This window comes from Pan paniscus, chromosome 1 (genome assembly GCF_029289425.2).
Source record: "Pan paniscus chromosome 1, NHGRI_mPanPan1-v2.0_pri, whole genome shotgun sequence".
NCBI lineage: Eukaryota > Metazoa > Chordata > Mammalia > Primates > Hominidae > Pan > Pan paniscus.
This window is the reverse complement of record NC_073249.2, coordinates 76481849-76508027: the sequence shown is the minus strand read 5'-3', so window position 1 is coordinate 76508027 and position 26179 is coordinate 76481849. Positions and strand designations below refer to the sequence as shown.

Below are 26179 nucleotides of genomic sequence, written 5' to 3'. Positions count from 1 at the left end.
AGAGGATATGAACCCTTGTAGAAAGTCTGTTCTAAGTGGAAGCTGCCTTGAGTTTTCTGTGCTTTCTAAATACTGGGAGGTATTTTGAGTATAGTGGCAACAAATGTAAGTCCTGAAATCAGTCTGCTGGGGTTTGAATCTTAGACTTACAATGCACAAGCTATTTGACTTTGCGCAAGTTACTTAATCTTTCTAAGCATGTGTTCCCTCATCTATAAGATGGAAATATAATTTTACCTATATTATAGAGTTGTTTGTAGACCAGCAATTCCCAAACTTTTTTTTTAATCTGAGGACCTCTTTATACTCTTAAAAATTATTGAGAACTTTTAAGAGCTTTTATTTATGTGTGTTATATCTATTGATATTTACCACAGCAAAAATTAAAACAGAATTTTTAAAATATTCATTTAAAAAATAAACTTTATTACAAGTTAATGTAAATAATTTTTTATGAAAAATAACTATTTTATAAAAATTTGATGAGTAGAGTTTTATGCTTTGATTTTTAAAAATATCTAGCTTAATAAAAGACAACTGGATTTACATGTCTGCTGCATTCAATCTGTTGTGACATGCTGTTTTGGCTGATGTGTATGAAAAAATACTATAACTGACTACAAATGTGTAGTTAGAAATGAGGGAAGTACTTTAATATCCTTTTCAGATAATTTGGATATTATCATTTGAATACACACTAAAACTCAAGAAGTAGTTTCTTAAAGGTTAGTTGCCAGATAGAATCTAAAACCATGTGAATGAACTTACGATACTATCACAATAAGATCCATTAATATCTTGCATTTTGAAAGGATCTTTTACCCATACATAAATTTGTAGCATAATACATTGGTCATTTTTAAAATATTGGTTCACTGAGTTATCCAGATCTTCCAAACATTTACCCATTGCATCATGCAAATACCAAAAAATAAAAATTAAATTAAAAAAAATCACATGGCCAAAGCAAAGTCAAAGCAGGGAAATATCCTTCCATGTAGTTCCACCTTTTCACAGAGTAGAATTTCCCTAAGAATGTGGTTTCAGGGAAAAACCAGGGCCATCAATGCAATATACTACAAATTATATCTAAGATCACGTCCATCTGTAATAAAAATTACTGTGTATTTTAAATTGAAAGGATTATTCATGTGGTTTTCAAAAATATTAAGACTGTTGTTTATTTCTATAATTTTTTTCAACTTTACTTGAACCAATAAAAGGAAAGAAAGAGGAACAAAGAAAGGCAATGAGAAAATTATGAAAATGAGAAGGAAGAGCAGCATAGGGTGTGGGATGAGGGATGTGAAAAAGCAGGAGGCGGGAAGGAAAGGGGGAAGAGAGATGTGAGAGAGAATGGACGGGTAAGAAAATGAGGACGGGACATTAGAGGGAAAGGAAAAGAAGGAAGAGAAGAAATTAATGACTGTTTGTTCTTGGAGAGCCCCATCAAAATGCAACCTGGACCATCAAGTTATTAGAAGCCCATTAGACAAAAATTTCACTCATTCCTAGGAACTAGGTTTATACAATAGATCTACTGTGATTCTACCCAGAATAAGCTATATAGGAATGATAGTTTAATACACACTAAATTTTTTAAAATCTACTGCAATTCTACCCAGAATAAGCTAGATGAGAATGATAGTTTAATACACACTAAAATTTTAAACTTTCCATAAAACTGATTTAGTATCAAATGTTTAATTATTTTAAATCTTGCAAAGTTTTTTTATTATAAAACAAACCAAGTTTCTTAGAATATTGACCATGTCTAAAAATTGAAAGTAAAATTTTAAAGCATACTCTTTAAATTATTAAACTTATTTTTGACCACACTTTCAGGCCATATTTACAGCACTACTTCATCTTTTCACATTTACTGACTAGTGTTCGCACTTTCAGACTATTAGTCTTTGATATGATACTAATTTTGACAAAGATATTAAAGTGATTGTAGCATTTTGTCCTATTTTCATTTTGTATGCACTTCCCATATTGGTATATGTCTTCTTTATTAAATATTTTCTGTACTATAATTTTAGGCCTAGAAACAAAAAAAATGTGAAGAGGTCACCTAATTTAGCAAACAAGAAAAAAAAAGTCTTCCAATGTCTTTATTTTTATTAAAGTGTTATTATGACAAAGGTTAAGAGATGTTTATAACTAGAGTTAGAAAGCTACTTAACCTCCAGAAAACAGCCAAGAATCTGAAACCAGAATGATTAATACTTTCCATCTGTTGAGCTTGTAAACTCTGAAACTGGTTTGAACCAATTTGTGTTTGGAGGCAAGTGAAGTGTAGGAGGTTAGAGTACAAACAAAGACTCAGGCATCTGGGTTCCAGTCCAACTCTGCTACTCATTACCTGGACAAGTGACTTAACCTCCCTATCCTTCTCTTGCCTTATCCATAACAGAAGGAGATCAGAAAACCATAGACCTCTAAGCTTTATCCCAGCAATAACGTCTTACAAAATATTCTTTGTCAATTTTCACTGAGTTTTTTTCTTCTTACTGTCACATAATCCATTAAAAGTCTTGAGTTTTTTCATCCTTTCCTATCATCAAGCTTGATTATCTGCCAGTGGTACACATCCCAAAGCATCCATTAGATGAACATTGAAAACAAATCCTTTACTTCCAGGGAAAGAAAAATCCAGACGTCCGGAATGCATTTGATGTGGTAGGCACTGTGCTAGATGTGTCAAAGATTATGTTGTTTAATCTTTACTGCAATCCCTTGAGGGAAATTTAATTATCTTTTTTAACAAAAAAACTCAACTACATTTACTAAGTTGCTGAAAGTCACTAAGTGCTTCATTCATTCATCCATTTAATAAATATTTACAACTGCTTGCCCTAAGCCAAACATTAATTAAGGAAAATACTATAAAAGAGTATTCAAATGAAAAAAAAAGCCAAACAACTAATGTAATGGGTAATTATAAGAACTATGAAGAAAAGAAGTAAGTGGAAGCTAAGGAGTGAAGGGAGACCTGCATGATATGAAGGAGAGATTCAGGCAAAGATTTGGAGAAAAGGAACAGCATGCACAACCATCTGGAGGCAGAAACACAGCCAGCAAGTAGTGGAGCTAGGATGTAAAATCAGATCTGTTACATAAAAGTTTTTGTGCCTTTCCATCATGCCCACAAAATGAAGATGCACTTCATTTATTTCTGTGGAATCAGCTGTGAGGATAAAAATTTCAATATATCTTCAGCAAAAAACAAATTTATACTCCATCATTACTGAAGACAGTAGTCTAGAAAAGAAGGCTTCAAAGGCTTCTGATTAAAAATGAAGAAAACTTTTCCAGACTGAGCTATAGAGAAGCTTGTAGAAGCACCTTCTCTTGAAAAGAAGCTCAAGGTACAGACTCACATAAGGTGTTGATGAGTAAGAATGTGCTCCAGCCCTAGTGGCTTTGAGACTCATAATTTAGTGGCAAAATTCATTTTTTCCAGACATCACATTATTGAAAAGAATGCAAAGAGAGGAATGAGGTATTACTTTTTTTAGAGGACTTTATTACTTTTACTTGTTCATTAACTTCTACTTTTAGAATCAGAGAATCATGGCATTTCAAGTTGAACAAGAACTTTTTCCTATGATATGTCCCATTGGAATACATTGACCATCCATTGATCCTACCACCACCCCTACTTACACTCACAACATTCCTCAGTGATTTCAGAATCAATATGCTAAAGTCCATGTCTGCAAATCTGCTAGCCAGCTCCCAAGTGCAACAGCAAACACTGATCACCTCCCTCCTTGTAAGTCAACCTCCCTTCATGTATACACATGTCCCCCTTCCAGGTCCACCTTCTCCTCCCCTCAGGGTCCAGCCATGGAACTTTCCATATTGATCCTCCTTCTGCAACTCTTCACCTAGCCTGCCTTGTTCTATAATGTTATCTGTCCTTCCTGAGAATGGATGATTTGTTTCCTACCCACACTGTCTTTCCCAGACTGTATTCACATTCCCCTCTACTCAAGAGCAACTTCCACTCCCCAGGAATTTGTATCTCATCTATTTACTGTGATTAGACAGACAGCCTGGCAAATTTTTTCAGAGTAACTGGAATGTCATGTGATCCTGAAAGAAGACACTGAACTGGGGCATAGTGAGAAAGAAGGATGGGATGGATAACTTCAGACCTTTTATAATACGGCAGAGTCGACAGCCTTAAGGCACAGAGAACAGAACAATCATCCATTGCTTGATAGCACCTTCAAGCCCCTTAAGAGGAAACAAGACTTACATAAAATATAGAATCATTTTTGTATCAGGTGTTAGGAAGGGATCCAGTTTCAGCTTTCTACATATGGCTAGCCAGTTTTCCCAGCACCATTTATTAAATAGGGAATCCTTTCCCCATTTCTTGTTTTTGTCAGGTTTGTCAAATATCAGATGATTGTAGATGTGTGGTATTATTCCTGAGGGTTCTGTTCTGTTCCATTGGTCTATATCTCTGTTTTGGTACCAGTACCATGCTGTGTTGGTTACACAGCCTTGTAGTACAGTTTGAAGTCAGGTAGCGTGATGCCTCCAGCTTTGTTCTTTTGGCTTAGGATTGACTTGGCGATGCGGGCTCTTTTTTGGTTCCATATGAACTTTAAAGTAGTTTTTTCCAATTCTGTGAAGAAAGTCATTGGTAGCTTGATGGGGATGGCATTGAATCTATAAATTACCCTGGGCAGTATGGCCATTTTCATGATACTAATTCTTCCTATCCATGAGGATGGAATGTTCTTCCGTTTGCTTGTGTCCTCTTTTATTTCGTTGAGCAGTGGTTTGTAGTTCTCCTAGAAGAGGTCCTTCATGTCCCTTGTAAGTTGGATTCCTAGGTATTTTATTCTCTTTGAAGCAATTGTGAATGGGAGTTCACTCATGATTTGGCTCTCTGATTGTCTGTTATTGGTGTATAAGAATGCTTGTGATTTTTGTACATTGATTTTGTATCCTGAGACTTTGCTGAAGTTGCTTATCAGCTTAAGTAGATTTTGGGCTGAGACGATGGGATTTTCTAAATATACAATCATGTCATCTGCAAACAGGGACAATTTGACTTCCTCTTTTCCTAATTGAATACCCTTTATTTCTTTCTCCTGCCTGATTGCCCAAGCCAGAATTTCCAACACTATGTTGAATAGGAGTGGTGAGAGAGGGCATCCCTGTCTTGTGCCAGTTTTCAAAGGGAATGCTTCCAGTTTTTGCCCATTCAGTATGATATTGGCTGTGGGTTTGTCATAGATAGCTATTATTATTTTGAGATACGTTCCATCAATACCTAATTTATTGAGAGTTTTTAGCATGAAGGGCTGTTGGATTTTGTCGAAGGCCTTTTCTGCATCTATTGAGATAATCATGTGGTTTTTGTCTTTGGTTCTGTTTATATGCTGGATTACATTTATTGATTTGTGTATGTTGAACCGGCCTTGCATCCCAGGGATGAGGCCCACTTGATCATGTTGGATAAGCTCTTTGATGTGCTGCTGGATTTGTTTTGCCAGTATTTTATTGAGGATTTTTGCATCAATGTTCATCAGGGATATTGGTCTAAAATTTCCAACTGAGGAACACAGCTCCTCACCAGCAATGGAACAAAGCTGGACGGAGAATGACTTTGACGAGTTGAGAGAAGAAGGCTTCAGATGATCAAACTTCTCCGAGCTAAAGGAAGATGTTCGAACCCATTGCAAAGAAGCTAAAAACCTTGAGAAAAAGATTGGACAAATGGCTAACTAGTATAACCAGTGTAGAGAAGACCTTAAATGACCTGATGGAGGTGAAAACCATGGCACGAGAACTACATGACACATGCACAAGCTTCAGTAGCTGATTCGATGAACTGGAAGAAAGGCGATCAGTGACTAAAGATCAAATGAATGAAATGAAGCAAGAAGAGAAGTTTAGAGAAAAAACAGTAAAAAGAAATGAACAAAGCCTCCAAGAAATATGGGACTATGTGAAAAGACCAAATCTACGTCTGATTGGTGTACCTGAAAGTGACTGGGAGAATGGAACCAAGTTGGAAAACACTCTTCAGGATATTATCCAGGAGAACTTCCCCAACCTAGCAAGGCAGGCCAACATTCAAATTCGGGAAATACAGAGAATGCCACAAAGATACTCCTCGAGAAAAACAACTCCAAGACACATAATTGTCAGACTCACCAAAGCTAAAATCTATACCTTGCAGGAACAAAGGTTACCTTGCAGATTCTCAAAGATGTATAATCAGGCAAATGATGCATTCAATTGTAAGTTTTAGTGTTCCCTTTATTTTCAGTGTTTTTATTCACATAAGTTGCAACTTTATTGCTCAGGGAAATAGTCGCTGAATTAAAATCAATGAAAAATTCGAAAGACTATTTCTTTTTTTGAGTCTTGGCTGAAACTGGATCCTTTCCTTACACCTTATACAAAAATCAATTCAAGATGGATTAAAGACTTACATGTTAGACCTAAAACCATAAAAACCCTAGAAGAAAACCTAGGCAATACCATTCAGGACATAGGCATGGGCAAGGACTTCATGTCTAAAACACTAAAAGCAATGGCAACAAAAGCCAAAATTGACAAATGGGATCTAATTAAACTAAAGAGCTTCTGCACAGCAAAACAAACTATCATCAGAGTGAACAGGCAACCTACAGAATGGGAGAAAATTTTTGCAATCTACTCATCTGACAAAGGGCTAATATCCAGAATCTACAAAGAATTCAAACAAATTTACAAGAGAAAATCAAACAACCCCATCAAAAAGTTGGCGAAGGATATGAACAGAAACTTCTCAAAAGAAGACATTTATGCAGCCAACAGACACATGAAAAAATGCTCATCATCACTGGCCATCAGAGAAGTGCAAATCAAAACCACAATGAGATACGATCTCACACCAGTTAGGATGGTGATCATTAAAAAGGCAGGAAACAACAGGTGCTGGAGAGGGTGTGGAGAAATAGGAACACTCTTACACTGTTGGTGGGACTGTAAACTAGTTCAACCATTGTGGAAGACAGTGTGGTGATTCCTCAAGGATCTAGAACTAGAAATACCATTTTACCCAGCCATCCCATTACTGGGTATATACCCAAAGGATTATAAATCATGCTGCTATAAGGACACATGCACATGTATGTTCATTGCGGCACTATTCACAATAGCAAAGACTTGGAACCAACCCAAATGTCCATCAGTGATAGAGTGGATTAAGAAAATGTGGCACATATACACCATGGAATACTATGCAGCCATAAAAAAGGATGAGTTAGTGTCCTTTGTAGGACATGGATGAAGCTGGAAACCATCATTCTCAGGAAACTATCGCAAGGACAGAAAACCAAACACCGCATGTTCTCACTCATAGGTGGGAATTGAACAATGAGAACACCTGGACACAGGAAGGGGAACATCACACACCGGGGCCTGTCGTGGGGTGGAGGGAGTGGGGAGGGATAGGATTAGGAGATATACCCAATGTAAATGACGAGTTAATGGGTGCAGCACACCAACATGGCACATGTGTACATATGTAACAAACCTGCACGTTGTGTGCACGTGGACCCTAGAACTTAAAGTATAATAATAATAATTTAAAAAAAGAAAAGCTAAGATCTATATCTTGCAGGAATAAAGGTTACCTTGCAGATTCCCAAAGACCTATAATCAGGCAAATGACACATTCAATTGTAAGTTTTAGTGTTCCCTTTATTTTGAGTGTTTTTATTCAAATAAGTTGCAACTTTATTGTTCAGAGAAGTCACTGAATTAAAATCAATGAAAAATTCGAAAGACTATTTCTTTTTTTGAGTCTTGGCTCTCCTTTTGATGCAGGATTTTTTGCTCTTTAGTTCAGCTAAAATCCTGGTTCTTGTGTCACAACCAGGAAAAATTAGGTACGTGGACACATTGAAAGGTAGAGAGAGCAGAATTAAAAGAAAGCTCTCAGAGAAAAAAGGGGGACCTTTCAACAGGCTTCCACCTCACAGATTGAATACCAGGCCACCACACATGAGCTGAAAAGGCCAGGCTTCTCCCCAATTTATAAGGCGTGGATTCCAGGTGGGTCCATCCCATTGTCCCAGTGCACAGGTGGGCCCTTAGTCTGAGCCACTCCATATTGATTTATTTCCCTTACTATGCATGTGTTCAGGGACAGAATGTCTTTGAACTTGACACATGAGTTGTAATGCACAGTAAAGTAGGAAAACCCAAGAAGCTTGTCTACACATACTACGCATGTGTTAAGGGACAGAATTTTTCACTGTGGGCACGTTTAGGTAAGCTCCCTGTGCACAATGGCCTGGGCAGCATTTGGCTCTCTCCCTCTCTATCACTTTTATGAGGTGTATAACCTTTTAAAAAATGTGTAAAACTTATTTTTATTTTACTGTATTGTGGCAAGAACACAACGTGAGATCTCAACAAATTTTTAAGTGTACAATAAATTATTGTTGACTATAAGTACCATGTCGTTCAGCAGATCTCTAGAGCTTATTCATCTTGCTGGACTTAATGCCTGTTGATTACTAACCCTCCATATTTCCTTCCACTCCATTTATTTTATTTGTTAAAATTATTTCCCTTCAAATTATTTTTTATTTTTAATTGTGGCAAAATATATATAATAAAATTCACCAACTTAAAAAAATATATAGAATCATTTGTTGGGACTGGTAGGTGCTATTGATGCATATATTTTTCTGCTGAAAAGCCATTCCTTTCCTAAGTAATTTAAATTCAGATCACAAACTAATTACAAGCCATGAGAGTCAATAATCTGACTAACCATCCATCCCCAGCACCTATGTGTTTTAGTTACTTTTGAATATTTCTACCAGTAGTCTCCTCATCTTAGCTTCAACACTCAATGGTCAGGGTTTATCACCTTTCTACGGAATCAATTCCATCTATAGATTACTCTAGGAAACACCTTCCTTGCAATGTCTTCAAATCCAGCTTCTGATCCTTGGTTCCCTTATATTTGTAAGTTAAGTGCCTAGGAATTCCAAGGCACAGTGTTTTCTGGGGCTTCCTGTAAAGCAAGCATCAGTTATTTCAAAAAAAAAAAAAAAAAACAGGAGATAGTGCAGGGTTTGGTGATAAAATAAGGGGTAGAAGAGTTAGAAAAAAAAGATGTTAAGAAATGTTTTGCATGTATACCTCCATGTTTATTGCAGCAACCCCACGTTTATTGTTTAGTCACAATAGCCAAAATATGGAATCAATCTAGGTCTCCAACAGCAGATGAATGGATGGAGAAAATATGGTATATATACACACTGGGCTATTATCTAGCCATAAAACCAATAAAATCCTGCCATTCACAGCACCATGGATGGAACAGGAGGACATAATAATAAGTGAAACTAGCCAGGAACAAAAAACTAAACACCAGATATTTTTACCCATATGTGGAAGCTAAAAAAAAGTTGATCTCACAGGAGTAGAAAATAGAATGAATGGAGGATATTAGAGACTGGTAAGGGTAGGAGGAAAAGGGAATTAGGAAGAGGTTTGATATCACTTGGATGCAAGGTTCATTCAACATACATGATATGGTTGGGCTGTGTCCCCCCACCAAAATCTCACCTTGAATTGTAATAATCCCCACATGTCAAGGGTAGAGCCAGATGGAGATAATTGAATCATGGGGGTGATTTCCCCCATATTGTTCTCATGGTAGTAAATAAGTCTCATGAGAGTTGATGGTTTTATAAACAGGAGTTGTCTTGCACAAGCTGTCTTGCCTGCTGTCATGTAATATGTGCCTTTCTTTCTCCTTTGCTTTCCACCATGACTGTGAGACTGCCCCAGCCATGTGGAATTGTGAGTCCATTAAACCTCTCCTTTATAAATTATCCAGTCTCTGGTGTGTCTTTATTAGCAGCGTGAGAACAGACTAATACAATATGCAAATCAATAAATGTGAATCATCACATAAACAGAACTAAAGACAAAAACTACATGATTATCTCAATAGATGAAGAAAAGGCTTTTGATAAAATTCAACGTCCAAGGAACATACTTTAAAATAATAGGAGCCAGGCCAGAGCAATCAGGCAAGAGAAAGAAACAAAAGGCATGCAAATAGGAAGAGAGGAAGTCAAACTATCCATGCTTGCAGATGACATGATTCTATATCTAGAAAATCCCATAGTCTCAGCCCAAAAGCTCCCTGGGCTGAAAAGCAAGTTCAGCAAAGTTTTGGTATACAAAATCAATGTACAAAAATCAGTAGCATTCTTATACACTAATAGCATCCAAGCCAAGAGTCAACTCAGGAATGCAATCCCATTCACAATTGCCACAAAAAGGATAAAATGCCTAGTAATACAGCTAATCAGGGAAGTGAAAGATCTGTACAATGAAAATTACAAAACACTGCTCAAAGAAATCAGAAATGACACAAACAAATGTAAGAATATTTCATGCTCATTGATAGGAAGAATCAATATCATTAAAATGGCCATACTGCCCAAAGCAATTTACAGATTCAATGCTATTCCTATCAAACTACCAATGACATTCTTCACTGAACTAGAAAAAACTATTCTAAAATTCATATGGAACCAAAAATGAGCCAGAATAGCCAAGGCAATCCTAAACAAAAAGAACAAAGCTAGGGTAATCACATTGCCCAACTTCAAACTGTACTACAAGGCTACAGTAACCAAAACAGCATGGTACTGGTATAAAAACAGACACATAGAACAATGGAACAGAATAGAGAGCCCAGAAATAAAGCTACACACCTACAACCATCTGATCTTTGACAAAGCTGACAAAAACAAGCAATGGTAAAAGGATTTCCTATTCAATAAATGGTGCTGGGAAAACAGCCTAGCCATATGCAGATTGAAAATCTCCTTACACCATATCGAAAAATCAACTCAAGATAAATTAAAGACCTAAATGCAAAACTTAAAAATTTAAAAACCCTCGAAGATAACCTAGGCGATACCATGCTGGACATAGAAAATGGCAAAGATTTCACAAGAAAAATGCCAAAAGCAATTGCAATAAAGCAAAAATTGGCAAATGGGACCCTAAAGAAGCTCTTGAACTAATGAGCTTCTTCACAACAAAAGAAACTGTCAGAGTAAACAGGCAACCTACAGAATGGGAGAAAAATATCTGCAAACTCTACATCTGACAAATGTCTAATATCCAGAATGTACAAGAAACTTAAACAAACATACAAGTAAAAACACTACCCCTTTAAAAAGTGGGCAAAGGACATGAACAGACACTTTTCAAAAGAAGACATACATGCGGCCAACAAACATGAAAAATACTCAATATCACTAATCATTAGGGAAATAAAAATCAAAACCACAATGAGATCCCATGTTACACCAGTCAGAATGGCTATTACTAAAAAGTCAAAAAATAACAGATGCTCATGAGGTAGTAGAGAAAAGGGAACACTTATACACTGCTGGTGGGAGTGTAGATTAGTTCAGTCATTGTGGAGTGAACTCAGTTTTCTCACCTGAAAATGCAGGGAGAAGTTTTAGAGGCCAAAAAAAGGGTATTAGATGAGCCCTAAGACCTCAGGGGGATAGAGAACAAAATAATTGGCTTTGGCATCATTCTAATTCAAACTCCAATTCTGCCACTTTGTGTGTATGATGTTCTGTCACTGAGAACATGTTAAGCTTCCCTGAGCCTGTTATCTCCAAGATGTTGATGGTGATTGCTACCTCACTGAACTACTGTATAATTAAATGATGTTTCAAATATCCATTCTTGGCACTCAAGAAATGCAACTTTCCCTTTCTTCCTTCTTTCAGTAATCCACTCCAGTATTCAACACGTCCAATTCACATCAGAGTTATGCCTGCCCTCCAGAGCAGGAACAAAAATCTGCTGGCCCAAGGATCCATTAATAACTGCTGACACCCCAAATTAATAGCATCAATTTTGAACTTTCAGAAGGAAGCAAATAAGCCATGGTGGGAGGACAGTTAAGAAAAACTCCCTATATATTTGGGTTTTGCTCTCTCAGTCTTTCAGGGTAACCAAGACCCAGTTAAACGCAGGGCATAGGAATCTTAATTCTTCTCTCAACTGAAATCATCTGTCCACCCACAGTGTCACAACAAATAAGGCATCTGATATTTATGAAAAGTTTTCAATATGTTCTGTCACTTTTTTCCCCCTAACTTCATTCTTGCAAAGATCCTCCAGGGCAGGTAGAGCAGATCCTGTTATCCTCATCTAACAGAAGAGATGTCTGTGATCAAGCAGCTTGGAACAGAGCTGAAAGAAAGGTGCGGGTCTCTTGTCTTGCACTCCAAGTTTCTTTCTGCATATCATGATGTCCTCAGTGTCTATTTGTCCTCACTGGGAGGAGTCCAAAGTGGCAATAAGAGAATTGGCTCAGTGGGACCGGGCACAGTGGCTCACACCTATAATCCCAGCACTTTGGGAGGCTGAAGTAGGCGAATCATTTGAGTCCAGGAGTTCGAGACTAGCCTGGCCAACATGATGAAATCTGATCTCTACTAAAACCACAAACAATTAGCCAGGCGTGGTAGCACATAACTGTAATCCCAGCTACTTGGGAGGCTGAGGCAGGAGAATCACTTGAACTGGGAGGTGTAGGCTGCAGTAAGCAGACATCACATCACTGTACTCCAGCCTGGGTGACAGAGCACGACTCTGTCTCAAAAAAAGAAAAGAAAAAAAGAGAACTGGCTCAGTGGTTGAGTCAAACTCCAAAAGTCAGTTTCCTACTACCTGGCCCCCACATTCAACAACTAGCTTCCTTCCTTCTTTCTTTCCTTCCTCATTCCTTCCTCCCTACCTTTTTTATTTCTTAAGAATAAGTACACAGAATTGAGTTAAATAAAACCCCACTTTGTGGCACACTATCATTATCAGTCAAGGTAGGGCCTCTTGTTGGCTGTATCTTACTTTATTATATTTTCATCTTTATTTCCCATCTACAATCCCACTTCCCTTTTCCCCTCCATAGACATTCTCTTTCCAATCCACCTTTCAAACATCTACTTAGAGATATTTTTAAAATATATGGCATGTTTCATGTTGGAGTTTCAATTTAAATAAAAGCAATTAAATCTAAGTGCTATCCTGTTTCTCAAGTTATTTGTATTCAATATTATATTTCTGAGGTCTATCCATGTTGCTAAATGTAAACTTAAACTATTATTTTTAACTGATACTGAGAATCTGATCATACAATCACACTTTATATATTGCCTTGGCAATCAGTCGTCATCTAGTTTGCTTCCAATTCTTTGCTATCACAATTACCACTTGGCTGAATACCCTCATAAACATTTCCTTGATGACTTCACTGGGATATATTATTAGTAACAAAGGTGCTAGTCATGAGTACAAGTATGCTTAATTTCAAAAATTATGTTAGGGTGCACTGCAGAATAGCTGTACCTGTTCACACTGTCCCCAGCAGAGCATGAGGAACCCAGTCCCCTATCCTCACCAGCACTTGATATTATCTGACTTTCTCATGTTTGCCAAATGATGAGTGTAAAGTAGTATTGTTATTTTGAACAGCATTTCCTTGATTACTATTAAGATTTAGCATCTCTTTAGTATTTACTAGCCATCAGGATTTCTCTTTCTGCCAATTGTCTAGCCACATAATTTACCTATTTTTTCTATTGAATTTACTATCTTTTCTTGATTTGTAGGAGTTTCTTTTACCTTCTAGCCATCTATCTCTTCTAGATTTAGACCTCGCTATGACACACATACTTCCTATTTCTACAAAAGTCAAGAAAAAACTTTGTTGGGAAAGTGAAATAGAATGGAGCCTAGTCTTACCAGGAACCTCTCCCCAACCCCAACCCATTCCAGAGACTATTAATGTAGTTTCAGAAGATCAGTTTACACCCAGTAAAGATACTGAGCTGCCTGTTAAACCAATTTCCTTATTCTCTGTCCTCTGCCACATTTCAATAATGTTACTGGAACTCCCTAGAAAAATCCTGTGACCCCCTTGATCTGAATATATATTGACTTCTTTTCCTTTTGCATGAAGAAGACGGTGCCTGCAGTTCTTAGCAAGGGACTACGAGCATCCATTTGTCTTTTATCCAGAGGATAGACCATACATTTGGAAAGTAAGCATGTGTTCTGATTACTCTCTATCCACAACATTAGTAAAAGAGAAAGTCTGCACTACTCTCTATTTACAGCATTAGTAAAGGAGAAAGTCTGCAGCTTATAAAGAGTACAGGATGGCTGAGCACATGATGTCTGAAACTGCCCAGATGAGATTGGCAACAGTTTATTAGTCACATATACTTACAGGCTGAGGGAATGAATATACCCATGCCATGAGGGACCACACAGGGACAACAGAGTGAGCCAGCAGAGGCTATGGGAGGCAGGCTTAGAAGTGACAAGAGAATGGGGTGACCCTTGTTTCCTGTGGGAGGATGTGATTCGCTTGCTTGAATAATTTCATGGGCTGCAGGAAGGTGAAACCCATTAGGTGGAAGACGAGGTAGGGTGAAGCTGGTCTGGCTGATACGGGAACTGCCCAAGTGGATAGCCTTTTGCATTGCGTGAGACTCTGTTAAGAGCAGGTGACATCTGACAAGAGTAGGGGAACTTACAGCCAGGCCTTTGGGGGCCTGCAAGTCTTGAAGATGTCAAAGAAGCACTTGGAATTTTAGGTCTTACAATATGTAATGCTTAGAGTTTCACAATGAGAAGTCTGTTTTTTCTACTAATCATACTTGCTTGACTTGAAATATATGGAAGAAAAATGTGCCCCTCCCAGCCTGAAGAGGGAGATTAGAGTGTTATAAGTGGATAGCACTCCAGGCCACAGTATTTTCCCGAGGATAAAGTTAGAGTGGCCAAAATACTCACTCTCCTTTTAAAATGATCATCTGGTTATGACAGAAGTATTCCTGCTTTTTAATCCACCCTCCAAACACCAAAAAACTGAGCCAGTATGGGGGCCCCGAACCATTCAGCTATTTAGAGACTCCCTTCTTTAGGCAGGACAGAGGAAACAGAAAATAACAGGATATTGCTTGACAATTAGTTTTATAGGAAATAGAGAACAGAATTCTTTGGCTACTAGTAGGTTCATTTTGCTTTGAGTAAAAGAATTAGAGTAGCACTGAGATCAGAGAAGGAATTCATTCTCCTGTGGTGGGTGGAATAATGACCTATGAGTATGTCACCTCACATGGTCAAGGGATTTTGCAAGCATGATTAAATTAAGGAACTTTAAAGATTAGGGGGGATTATCCAGGTGGACCCAATCAAATCACGTGAGTCCCTAAAAGCAGAGGACCTTTCCAGAAGTAGATGTGACAATGGGCAAATAGTCAGAGAGAGATGGAGTGATGTGGTTTTTGAAGATGGAGGGAGGAACCATGAGCCACTGAACATGAGCAGGCTGTAGAGACTGGCAAAGGCAGGGAAGCAGAGTGTCCCCTGCAGTCTACCAAAGGAGTGCAGCCCTGCTGTGAGACTCATGTACTTCCAATCTACAAAACTGTAAAATAATAAATGTTTGTCGTTTAAAGCCACTAATTTTGTGGTACTTTGTTATATTAGAAAGCTAAGACACATCCCTAATTTTGAAACAGTTTCTATAAGCTTTATGAAATTAACCAGGTAAGAAGTTGGTGGGCGGCGGGGGGGCGGGGGGGGCACAAATATAAACCAAGCTTGTGGCACATTCCACATTAATCATGAGGTCAACTTGCTCTCTGGCCTCCTTGCTCATAGTTGCTTAATGCCTATTGCCCCAGGATCAAATAGACCTCTCACAAGATGGTAGTTCCCCTTAACTACTCTATAGACAACAACTTAAGCACTGTGAACTGTTAAGTTCCATTTGAGATATTCTTCCACGTCCTACACATCAATAAAACTACTGATCCAGCTGATCTGAAGGACCCAACAGAAGCCAACTCATCAAAGAATGCAGTTTCCACAGCCTGATTATTTAATCCCCCTTATCCCAACCAATCAATAATCCCATTTTCCAGCCCCTTACCCTCCACAGTCCTCTTAAGAGCTTCAGCCCAGAACTCCTTGGGCAAGTGGATTTGCGGGTCTCTTCCCATCTCCTCACTCACCACCCTGTGATTATTAAATTCTTTCTCTACTGCAAACCCTGCTGTCTCCGTGTAATTGGTCTGTTACTATGCAGTGGGTACATGAACCTGTTGGTCCAATTTTGGCAAGAATAAAAATAGGCATCTAGCTATCCCCAAAACAATACATGAAAAAGCTAGTCACAGCTTCCACCTGACAAAAACCTTAGCTCTTCCACTTTTATATCATCACCCCCTGCCATATGTCCTCTCCACTATCTGCTCATGCCTACTGATCAACACGCAGTGGTGGCATCTCTGCTTCTTCTCTCTTTTGATCCTGAGTCCCAGGATACACTAAAACCTGCCCATTCTTCTCATATCCCTGTCTTCCCCATATTATGGGTTTGTGGTGAGGCTATTTTGCAGTCCCCTCTTTTATGTCTCTGCTTTCAGTTTTGTCCCCATCTACTTCACAACCATTTTAATCATTGCTCTGTCACCTTAGAGTAGGCTAGGAAATGTGTATCTTGATACATTATTGCAAGGAGTTTTCAAGAACAGGGAGCAGCTTCTTGCAATTTCCAAATTACGTCAGTTCACTAAGCTTTTTAGCAGCCCCTTCATAGCCACGTTTTCTTCTTCTGATCTTGTAAATACTTGCATATTGATGAATCAATATTAAACATTCAAAGAGTGAAGTTTACATAAACTCTGAAAACAATGCATTTGACAGAATAAAATTAAGTCTATCATTTTGGGAGTTACAAGACTAGAATCAAATAACAACATTCCAAATGAAATAGATTATGTATTATGTCTTAGGGCTGAGTCCCATGTCTGGTATGACATGGTAGAAACGAGGGAAGTGTCAGCTAGACAGTGCAACAGTTCCTAAATACAGCTAATTCCATTTAAGCAAAAGCTTTGAGCTAGAGATGACTATTAAAACATAAACCCTCGAATTAAAAAAAATTGGGGGTAGCACATGGAGTTTTCCATTATGTTCACAGCCGCGCAAATGATATTTGGATATGCGTACACAATAAGTTACTTTGTACTATGTAGCATAGCATAATCTGAATAACTTTTTGCAGATTGTGTGCTTGTGTATGTGTGTGTGTGTGTCTATAAGAAATGCATGCTTATAGAGTGTGTTACTTCTCAGTTCTGTTTCTGTGTAATTGGATCTTTTCTTTCCCATGCTATTTTAGAAGGACATTGATAGATAAACCTGATGCAATCTTAATTTTATCTAATGTGGTCTTAACTTTATCTATATGATGACTAGTATGGGCTATACTAGATCAGTAGTTTTCAAACTAAATTTTTCACTTCTACAGAAGAGAAAAGGAAACAAGTAAACATAACTTAGAGGGTGCCACCACAGCTTCAATCAAAGCAGCTTCCTTTTAGTTGTTTTCTCTTTGATTTTGGCATATTCCACTTCAAAATAGCAAAAAGTAGACATTACCTTCTTTGAAAAATGTTTTGTGTTTTTTTTTTTTTTTTTTTGCAGAGACAAGTGAACATTTATTTTTATGCCTTTCTTCCTATGTGTATTTCAAGTCTTTTTCAAAACAAGGCCCCAGGACTCTCCAGATTCAATTATGTCCTTGGGCTTGGTCGACTGCTGCAGGAGTCTCAGGGAGCCTTCTACAAATGCTAGAGTGACTCATTTACCAACATTAAACCCTAGGATACATGCAACAAAGCAGGACTCCTTCCTCCATGGAATGTGCCAATTTCAGATGACACAGCACCCAATGTAGAAAACGCTGGAATTTTTCCTTGGAACTAGACTGTGATGAGAGGTGCTTGACATGAACATAAGCTACTGTCTTGTCTTTTTTTTTGAGACAGAGTTTCGCTTGTTGCCCAGGCTGGAGTGCAATGGTGTGATCTCAGCTCACTGCAACTTCCACCTCCCAGGTTCAAGCGATTCTCCTGCCTCAGCCTCCTGAGTAGCTGGGATTACAGGCACGTGCCACCATGCCTGGCTAATTTTTGTATTTTTAGTAGAGATGGCATTTCTCCATGTTGGTCAGGCTGGTCTCGAACTCCCAACCTCAGGTGATCTGCCCGCCTCGGCCTCCCAAAGTGTTGGGATTACAGGCATGAGCCACCACGACCGGCCAGCTACTGTCTTTTCTTTGACCCTTCCTTTCCAGTTTCTGAAGATAAAGCAGGAAATAATCTTCTCTGAAGATACTTGATAAAAATTCCCAAAACAAAACACATGCTTCCACTTCACTGATAAAAAATTTACCGCAGTTTGGCACCTAAGAGTATGACAACAGCAATAAAAAGTAATTTCAAAGAGTTAAGATTTCTTCAGCAAAATAGATGATTCACATCTTCAAGTCCTTTTTGAAATCAGTTATTAATATTATTCTTTCCCCATTTCCATCTGAATGACTGCAGCAATAGTTTTTTTTTTTTTTTTTCGAGATGGAGTCTCACTCTGTCGCCCAGCTGGAGTGCACTGGTGCAATCTTGGCTCACTGCAATCTCTGCCTCCTGGGTTCAAGCGATTTTCCTGCCTTAGCCTCTCGAGTAGCTGGGACTACAGGCACGCGCCACCACACCCAGCTCATTTTTGTATTTTTAGTAGAGACAGGGTTTCACCATGTTGGCCAGGATGGTCTCAATCTCCTGACCTCATGGTCTGCCCGCCTTGGCCTCCCAAAGTGCTGGGATTACAGGCGTGAGCCACCGCGCCCGGCCAGCAATACAGTTTTTAGTTACTCGACATCTTTAAGCCTATAACTCATAGCCCCATGTCCTAATCAGGCATTCACTGATCCCAGCAGGTCCCCATCGATTTGTACCAGCCTCCTCTATTCCTCCCAATCTCAAGGTTACTCTTAAATACTAGTAAACGCAAAAAGAACTTGTAAAGTGGCAAGGCATGGCCTATCAAAAGTCAGCCCAAGGGCAGTTTTCAGCCCTGCCTCACCTGGGTCTAGTTCAGCTGACGGATGAGCTGATTGATGCGTTCACCCCGATAGCCAGGTGTGCCCATCTCCTTGAGGAAGCCCACTCTATTTTTGGTAGCATGACGGGCCACTGAGAGGTGGAAAGGGCGCAAGAACCATGAGATCTCCTGGAAATGCTTCCCTGGGAAGGCAATTTCATGAATGAGGTCTTCCAAGCAAATGACGCCAAACTTCCCCAGGTGCTCCTCAATCACTGTGTTGTCTGTCAGAGGGATGGTCTTATTCTTGACCTTGGCTTGTCCACGTTTCAAAATGAGTTCTCGGACAGACTTCAGATTTGGAAATCCCCAGGTTACATAAGGTTCCACTATACGCAGCATTTTTAGATTCTGGGGGGTGACTTTTACAAAGACACCACTAAAAATTTTCTTTAGGTGAAGTCTTGCAATGGTTCTCTGCACCAGTAAACTCATGCCATCAATCCTTTCGATGCGTACAACAAAGGCCAAGGAATGTTTATCTGGCAATTCCAAGGCATGAGGTTTCACTTCTAGTCATCTGAGACGCACCTTGTCACGTTTCTGCCGCCAGGAATCATGTAGGAATGATTCCAGTCGCTTAAACCTGAGCCCTTTTCCTTTCTTCTCCTTCTTTGCCAAAAGTGCCTGCTTTGCCTGGGTGGCTTTGAGGGCTTGATAAGCCTTCCTCTTTTTCAGGAGATTTTCTGGAACCAAAGGGATTTTTCTTTGCTCTTGCTCCGCCATCTTTCTAGTGGTGCAGCTACTGATCATGCGCCTTAAAAATGTTTTAAAACCACTGGACTAGGTGATCAATAAAGATACTCATCTGTGGTTTTATAGATAAAAAATATTTTGCTGTTGCTGATACTGTATTTATTATTTTTCTTGAATATTTAATATCTCATTGAGACAATATTTGCTTTTATAGAGATTATTCCAGGTTCCCTTGCTTTCTTCCTCATTCAGAATATTCAGTTACTACAAGCAAAATGACAAGCTCTTTATTTGCTTTGTTTCGTTTTGTGTGTCCCTTTTAACTGACACATAATAACTATACATATTTATGGGGTACAGCGTGATGTTTCCATACATGTATACATTGCATAATGATTAAGTCAGGGTATTTAGCTTATCCATTACTGCATATGTTTATCATCTATTTGTGGTGAGGAAATTCAAAATCCTCTCTTCTAGCTATTTTGAAATATACAATATTGTTAACCATAGTCACCCTACTGTGCAATAGAGCATCAGAACCTATTCCTTCTATCTAACTGTAACTTTTTACCTGTTGACCAAAATCTCCCTAAGACCCCCTTTCTTCTCCCCTTCCCCTCTGCTGACCAATATTTTATTCTGTACTTCTATGAGATCTACTTTTTTAGATTCCGCATATGAGTGAGATTATGTGGTATCTGTCTTTCTGTGCCTGGTTTATTCCACTTAACATGTCTTCCAGGTTCATCCATGTTGCCATGAATGATAGAATTTTATTCATTTTGTTGCTGAATAGTATTCCATTGAGTTTTTGTACTACATTTTTTTTACCCATTCATCCACCAATGGACACTTAGGTTGATTTCATATCTTGGCTGTTGTGAATAGTGTTGCAATAAACATGGGAATTTCAAATACTGACTACATTTCCATTGGATATATGCTGAGTAGGGGAATTGCTGGATCTTATTTAGGGCAGTCCTATTTTTAATTTGAGAAACATCTATACTTTTTTTTATTTCACTTTAAGTTCTGGGATACATGTGCAGAATGTGCAGGTTTGTTACATAGGTATTGGTGGTTTGCTGCACCTATTAACTGGTCACCTTGGTTTTAAGCCCCATATGCATTAGGTATTTTTCCTAATGTTCTCCATCCCCTTGCCCCCAACTCCCCAACAGGTTCCAGTGTGTGTCGTTCCCCTCCCTGTGTCCATGTGTTCTCATTGTTCAACCATTTGACCCAGCAATTCCATTACTGGGTATATACTCAAAGGATTATAAATCATTCTACTATAAAGACACATGCACACATATATTTATTGCAGCTATTTACCATAGCAAAGACTTGGAACCAACCTAAATGCCCATCAATGATAGACTGGATACACAAAGTGTGACACATATACACCTCTATACTATTTTCAAACTGACAGGTTTTTAACGAGAACTTCCTAAGAAATGCTGAACATAAATTTGCTGAATATGTTCAGCAATAGTGCTGATGAGTGAAATATTTTTACCCATTTATTAGCACACATACTAAAGTACTAGATGTAAAGATCTTTTTTTCCTCTCAGATCTTAATTGCCACTTATGATAAAGTATGTGCAAAAAATAATAATGCAACCTTGCGACCTCTATTCCTTCCTGGTCCCACACACACCACCACCAAAACAACCTATCAGTGTTAGTCTCTCTGGGTCTTCTGTCCTCCAGATATTCTCTCTTTTGCTTTTCAAACATTCCCAAGTCTAAGACAAGAACTTGCCAAACTTGGCAGTATCTCTACTTTGCCTATAAGGGCTAGATCTTCATTTCTATACCTTTTTTTCCTATTTCTATAGTGCCTCCTTCTTTTCCCAGGGAATCTAATGCCTTAAATACTGTCTCCTCTCCTCCCCTACCAAACCTTGTCTCAGAAAAAGATGAATAAACTCTATCAAAGTTTATATTGGCAATAAAGCAAAATGTGTCCTCCTACTCAGGGATGGGTGCCCTTTTAAGAGGGGATTCTGACCAATTAGTACTATCTGTATGGGCTGTCTCTGGAGGTAAGGAGTTCCCTGTCACTGAGTATCACTGCAACTGGCACTGGATAACCCTTAACATAAAAAATGAAAAAGAGAAGTTAAAGCATAGAAGGGTGAGTTAGACTAGATACGGTGTGAGATTTCCTCCAAACCTGTGGCTCCATGGAAAAGCAGAATACAGAGTATGTTCTGAAGGAGGAGGGAGAGAAAAGATACATCTGAGCTGAGTTTTAGTGAGATTTTTTTTAAAGATTAATAGGAAAAATTATAAATTCTAGGGGGAACTGGGCCTACCCAAGATTCTCAACTGAGGGCATTGAGCAGAAAGGAGAGAAACTTAAACCTCAGCCAGTTGACAATAGTGGCCACTGAATTCATCTTTTCTCTATTTCATAGTTTTACCTAGAGCTAAACAAAGTTTCGGTTATCTCTGACCCAGTTTGGCATTTTTTTTATTTTTTTTGTTTTTTAAAATCATCAAAACAAGGAAAAGATGGTAGAGATTAAAATGCTACATGTCTACATGTCTTCAGTGATGTAGGAAAGTACAAGTTTATTTGAAAACTTGATCCTATTTGTCATTCAAATGATTAATTAATTAAAAAGCTATTTAATTTGTCCCTACTATGTGCCAAGCTTCGTGATACATTTATGAATAGCTGGATATGGTCTCTGCCATCTCTGAGTTTATAAGCCAGCAGAAATGATAAGACTTTTAAACAAGAATTTATAATAAAGTGAACAAGTATTACATTAAAGAAGTTCAAAGCCCTTGTAGCCTCATAGCTTACTTAATGAAGAAGAATAGAAAGTGTCCAGGAGAAATGAATATTTAAGCTGATGAACAGGACTTGAGGGGTGAGTGTTCTAGATAGATAGAACAGCATATGAAAAGTTCCAGGCCAGGCGCAGTGGCTCGCACCTGTAATCCCAGCACTTTGGGAGGCCGAGGCATGTGGATCATGAGGTCAGGAGATTGAGACCATCCTGGCTAACACTTCGAAATCCCGTCTCTATGAAAAATGCAAAAAAAAATTAGCTGGGCCTGGTGGCACACGTCTGTAGTCTCAGCTACCCAGGAGGTTGAGGCAGGAGAATTGCTTGAACCTGGGAGGCAGAGGTTACAGTGAGCCAGATTGCACCACTGCACTCCAGCCTAAACAACAGAGTGAGACTCTGTCAAAAAAAAACAAAGGAAGAAAGAAGGAAGGAAGGAAGGAAGGAAGGAAGGAAGGAAGGAGGGAAAGAGGGAGAAAGAAAGAAAGAGAGAAGGAGAAAGAGAGAGGGAGAAAGAAAGAAAAAGAAAGAAGGAAGGAAGGAAGGAAAGAAAGAAAGAAAGAGAAGGAAGGAAGGAGAAAAGAAAATTTCACGAAAGAAAGAACAAAGGAAGAAAGAAAAGAAAAAAGAAGTTTCACATGGGAGAGAGACCTTTTCAAGATGCCAAAGAAAATTAATCATGGTGGGATTATAAGTGGGTAGAGAAAAGACAAGAGAGGCAGGCGGGAGCCAGACACATGAAATATCTTGTAAGTCATGTTACAAATTTGGAGCTTATGCTAACAGCAATGGAAAGCTGCCAAAGTATGCTGAGCATACTCCCTGTTCGTCAGTGCACCTGAGAAGCCATTCGATAGCTAACTATCCTATATATACGGCATCTAGTGGCTAAATTGAGCTCTTTATTTTAATCTACTTGATTATTTTTTATTTGTTCTATGAAAACTTTTAAAGGTTTTCATTAATGGGATTTTAAGTAAGAACATGACATAATAATTTAAGTTTTAGAAGTTTTACTTTGACAACAACATGAATAAAAGATGAATGAGTAGCCAACTAAAGGAAAGAAGGTAAGAAAGGTAAATATGCAGGTTGGGGAAACAGTGGATGATCTTTTAGGAAGTAGAGTTGACAAGACTTAATTAAGTAGAAGGGAGGGATAGGGAGAAGACCAGAGTTAAGGATGAGTTTCTGGCTGGGACAACTGAATTCATGACAGGACCATTCTTCAAGGTGGAAAATACTAGAGAGTGAGCAGGTTTGCAGAGGCAGAAAGAGGTAAGCTCAGTTTTGAACATATCAAAATTGAGATACATTTTAAAGCAACAAGAGGACTTGTGAATGCTGAAAAGTTGACCTAGATATCAGGGAAAAGATCTTTGTTAGTCTCTGAGGACATCTCTTATATTAACAAAATGCAAGTTTGAGGGAACTATCCAAAAATAAAACTGTCCATTCAATTTCTACAATATCATAGCAAGGGAAAGCTATACTCTTAGTGTCTCTTAGAAAGCTACACTCTGGTAGAGCTAAGTGTTCTGTTCCTTGTGATGTCATTCTTTTAGCAGTGCCACACCCAGTACACCACAGGGTGGGAGGACACAAGAAAAGGGCAAAACTCAGCTGGGCTGTGAAGTCAGTGGGTGGACCTGGGCAGGGCACTCATGACTTCTGGAAAATAGCCTAAGTCTACCTAATTCCCAAGCACACAGTATATTAACAGTTCATGTGCCAGGACACCACAGCTTCCTGCCTTTAGCAGCAAGACTACACTCAGTACCAACACTTAGTATTAAATCTGCCTAAAGCCTTAGTAAAAATGGAGATAATAATAGTACCTGCTTCACAGAGTTCGTGAGCAGGAGGAGATAATGCATCATTAACACGAACCATAGTTCTTGACACACAGTCAACACTTAATAAATATTGGGTGATACTGGCAGTATCGATGGTAGTCATACTGATAACTCATAAGAATAATATGTTCTATTTCCCCCCATGGCACATGTTTACCTATGTAACAAACCTGCACATTCTGCAAATGTATCTCTGAACTTAAAATTAAAAAAAAAAGTTCCTGAACCTCTTAAATCTTCAAATGTGTACTTTTCCAAAGAAAATTTAGTGCTGAGCATACTCCCTGTTCGTCAGTGCCCCTGAGAAGCCATTCGATAGCTAACTATCCTATATATACGGCATCTAGTGACTAAATTGAGATCTTTATTTTAATCTACTTGATTATTTTTTATTTGTTCTATGAAAACTTTTAAAGGTTTTCATTATTTTTACCATTTAACACATTAATAAAATGTAGGTGAATTCTTAGTTTAACTTATAATTTAGCTCATCACCCTGAAACAAATTTCAATAAATTTAACAGATTATACTGAAAGAGAATATAGAAATAGAGGTTAAGAGACAGAAAATCATGTCTTATATGTACAAAGCTACCAGCCATACTGTCTTATTCATTTCAGTATCTCCAGTTTCGTTTTTTGTTTTTTTGTTTTTTTGAGACGGAGTCTCGCTCTGTCACCCGGGCTGGAGTGCAGTGGCGCCATCTTGGCTCACTGCAAGCTCCGCCTCCCGGGTTCACGCCATTCTCCTGCCTCAGCCTCCCGAGTAGCTGGGACTACAGGCGACTGCCACCACGCCCGGCTAATTTTTTGTATTTTTAGTAGAGACGGGGTTTCACCATGTTAGCCAGGATGGTCTCGATCTTCTGACCTCGTGATCCGCCCACCTCGGCCTCCCAAAGTGCTGGGATTACAGGCGTGAGCCACCGCGCCCGGCCTCTCCAGTTTCTTAACACAGATCTCAATAAATATTTTTTTGGAGGATTGAAGGGAGAGAAGTAGTATGAGATCTGGGGCTTTTAAGATCAAATGTCTATTGAGAGACTAAACTCCTTAGGAATCTCACCAGAAATAATAAAACTAATATAATAGGAAGACTAAAATTATGCATAGGTGGCCTGACAATGTTTCTCAAAATGTAGTCCCCACATCAGCACCATCCATATCACCTGGGAACTTGTTAGATATGCAAATTCTGAGGCCCCACCTAAGACCTATTGAATCAGAAACTGGGGATGGGGCTAAGCAGTCTGTCTTAAGCCCTACAGGTGATTCTGATGAACACTTAGGTTTGGAAACGTTTGAAAATGAAGGCACAAAGACAGTCCATAGATACTATAAAGCCGCCAGGTGTTTAATATGGCAAAAACTAGGCAGATGTGTGCATTTGGTCAAAATAAAAACAGCTTTGCTCCCAGAATTCTACCTTTGCCTGGCACACTTCACACCATTTAACTGCAGGTTCTGTACAGGCAAATAAATTTTCACTTCTTGTTAATTGCCCAAGAAAGAAATCTGAAAAGAAATCTTGTTACAGAAAAAATTGAAGGGAAATTGAATTAATCTTTGAGCCCCTTGATAGCAGAGACTGATCTTGTTCATTATTGAACCCCCATTTTCTATGACAGTGCCTAGCACATAGTACTCAATACCTATTTGGTGAATAGATGAGGCAATCTCACATGTGGGAAGGGCTGACCAAGGTGGGCCCTCAAGATGTCTGAAAGGGGCCAGGGGGAGGGTATGTGAGGAAGACATGGTTTCAGTC

The 26179-nt window shown here is 38.7% G+C and overlaps 1 protein-coding gene and 1 pseudogene across 5 annotated transcripts in view; both read right to left on the bottom strand.

Moving 5' to 3' along the window:
- The window catches only part of TNFSF4 (TNF superfamily member 4), a 304021-nt gene that overhangs the window by 51426 nt on the left and 226416 nt on the right, over positions 1 to 26179 (bottom strand). The gene's annotated exons all lie outside the window — the stretch shown is intronic.
- LOC112441015 (ribosomal protein uL30-like) lies at positions 17591 to 20763 on the bottom strand (annotated as a pseudogene).